Source organism: Pediculus humanus, genomic scaffold, assembly GCF_000006295.1.
Source record: "Pediculus humanus corporis 1103172107551 genomic scaffold, whole genome shotgun sequence".
NCBI lineage: Eukaryota > Metazoa > Arthropoda > Insecta > Psocodea > Pediculidae > Pediculus > Pediculus humanus.
Genome location: NW_002987166.1, coordinates 206172 through 206495, shown reverse-complemented (window position 1 = coordinate 206495; position 324 = coordinate 206172).

The window sequence follows — 324 nt, the reverse complement described above, 5'->3', positions numbered from 1 at the left end:
ATTATTGATTAGATATTTAATTGATAAAAAAAATTATATATATATATATACATTCACATATATAAATATGTATATATATATAAATATTTATTTATTTTATAAATTAGTATATAGAGTTCTAAAAAAAATTAATTTTTTTAATAAGTTGTTAAATAATATAAAATAAATTAAATGAAAATGCTAAAAAAAAAATATATATATAAATAAATAAATAAGTAAATAAAATTTAGTTTAAAATAAATAAAAAAGCTTTTATTTAATAATACAGTAAATATATGTACATGAATGTGTATATGTATATATATGTATACATATACAAAAAAA